At 31.8% G+C, this 2,636-nt stretch overlaps 1 pseudogene; it reads right to left on the bottom strand.

The window, feature by feature from the left end:
• Positions 1-642: 642 nt before the first annotated feature.
• On the bottom strand, positions 643-998 carry LOC113925813 (annotated as a pseudogene).
• Positions 999-2,636: the final 1,638 nt, after the last annotated feature.

Here is a 2,636-nt window from a genome sequence, read left to right as displayed (position 1 = left end):
AGATGGCTTTGAGTAGTATGGACATTTTAACAATACTAATACTTTGATCCATGAACACGGGATATATATCTATTTATTTCTTTTTTAATTTCTTTCATCAGTGTCTTACAGTTTTCAGTGTACAAACCTTTCACCTCCTGGCTAACATTTTCCTAAGTATTTGATTGTTTTTGATGCTATTATTAATGGGATTGTTTATTTTGTTTTTAGGTAGTTCATTGTTAATGTATAGAAATGCAACTGATGTTTGTGTATTGATTTGATTTACTGAATTTATGAGTTCTAACAATTTTTGGTGGTATATTTATGATTTTATTTGTATAAGATCATATTTATGAGACAGTTTTGCTTTTTTCTTTCTGACTTGGATGGAATTCACCTATAAAACCATCTGGTCCTGAGCTTTTCTTTGTTGGGAGATTTTTGATTAATGCTTCAATTTCAGTCTTTATTGATCTGTTCAGATATTTTCTTTCTTTGTCCTTCACTCTTAGTACCTTGTATATGTTGAAATCTTTATCCATTTCTTCTAGATTATCCAATTTTTTGCATATACTTGTTTATAGTAGTCTCTTACCATCCTTTGATTTTTTTTTATTTAATAAAGTTTTATTTTCTAAAATGTTAACCTGGAAGATCTGTTCATGCATCTTCAGTAGCAGCTGGTGCATCTCCACCCTTGTGTTCCAGGTGTAAGTTACTTCAGCTCTGTGCTTTGAAACCAGTTTAATGAGTCCTTTACTAAGGAGCTCCTGAAGGACTGCCGTGGCCAGGGAACCTCAATTCTTCAGTCTTTTAGAGACAACAGCTGGAGTTAAAAGCTTATAGTTGGGAACTTCCTTACAGAGTATGTCATATGTCACTTTGTCAAAATAGACCAGGTTATTGAGCTTGTCCTGAGCTTTGCCTTGGACACTTTTTCTTTTTGGCATTGGGTCTTTGTCTTTTTTGGCTGACATTCCAGCACCTTTCTTTTTCTTGTCATCCTTGGGTGGCATTGCAAAGCTGGGAGACCAGCAGCCACTCCTGCACTCACTAAGATGTCAGACAAAAAGCCATCCTTTGAATTTTTGTAGTATCAAAATAGATACTCTTTTTTGTCTCATTTATTTATTTGATTATATAAAATCCTCTTTTATGCTTCATTTTATTTCTTTGAATCTTTTTTCTCTTTTTCTGATCTAGCTAAAAGTTTGTTAGTATTACTTATCTTTTCAAAAATCAGGTCTTAGTTTCATTGATATTTTCTATTGGTTTTATGATCTTTATTTCATTTGTTTATGCTCTGATCATTGTTATTTCCATCCTTCTGCTAAATTGGGCTTAGTTTGTCATTATTTTTCTAGTTCCTTGAGTTATAAAGTTGTCTATTTGAGGACATTTATCTCTATGAAATTCCCTCTTAAACTACTGTTGCTGCATTCCATAAGTTTTGGCATGTTATGTTCCACTTTTGTTTGTTTCAAGACATCTTTCCCTTTTCATTTCTTTGACCTGTTGGTTGTTACAGAATGTATTGTTTAATTTCCACATATTTGTGAATTTTTCAATTTTCCTACTGTTACTGATGTCTAGTTTCATACTGTTGTGGTCAGTAAAGGTAAACTTGTTCTCAAATTTGCTATGACTTGTTTTGTGACATAACATATCTATTCTGGAAAATGTTTCATGTACACTTGAGAGGAATGTGTATTCTGATGCTCTTGGATGGAATTTCTGTATATGTCTGTTAGGTCCATTTATTTTAAATATAATTCAAATCCAATGTTGCCTTACTGATTTTCTGTCTGATTACTTACCTTTTTTTGAAAGTGCTATATTGACATCCTCTACTATTATTGTGTTGTTGTCTATTTACCCCTTCAGATCTCTTAGTATATGCTTTTAATATATTTAGGTACTTCAAAGTTGTGTGCATTTATATTTGTGATTGTATATCCTTTTTATAAATTGACCCCTTTGTCACTGTATAATGACCTTTTTTTGTCTCATTATAGCTTTGGGTTAAACTCTGTTTTTTCTTATGTAAGTATAGCTACGTCTGCTCTCTTTTGGTTTTTCCTTGCATGGAATATCTTTTTCTATCTCTTTGCTTTCGCTCTTCATGTGTCCTGAAAGCTGAAGTGAGTCTTTTGTAGGCAGAGTATAGTTGGGTCTTATTTTTGTATCCAACAAACCACTTAATGACTTTAGATGGAGAAGTTAGTCTATGCACAATTAAGTAATTATTCATAGGGAAGGACTTCCTAATACTATCTTCATAATTGGTTTTTGGCTGTTTTGTAGTTCCATTATTCCTTCCTTTCTCTCTTAGTGTTTGTGAATGGATAATTTTCCACAATAATATTGATTCTCTTTATCTTTGCATATCCACTGTAGGTTTTTGCTTTGTGGTTACCATGAGTCTTACATAAAGCATCTTATAGATATAACAGTCTATTTTACACTAATAACCACTTTAATTGCATACAAAAACTTACTCTTTTTCTTCTCCACATTTTATATTTTTGATGTCACAATTTACTGTATCCTTTAACAAATTATAGAGCTATTTTTAATTCTTTTGCCTTCTAACTTTTATACTAGAGTTATTAACACCCCATCTTATTACAATATTAGAGTGTTCTGATTCTGAA

The sequence above is a fragment of the Zalophus californianus genome, chromosome 2, assembly GCF_009762305.2.
Source record: "Zalophus californianus isolate mZalCal1 chromosome 2, mZalCal1.pri.v2, whole genome shotgun sequence".
Classification (NCBI taxonomy): Eukaryota; Metazoa; Chordata; class Mammalia; order Carnivora; family Otariidae; genus Zalophus; species Zalophus californianus.
This window is presented reverse-complemented; position numbering and strand designations above follow the sequence as displayed.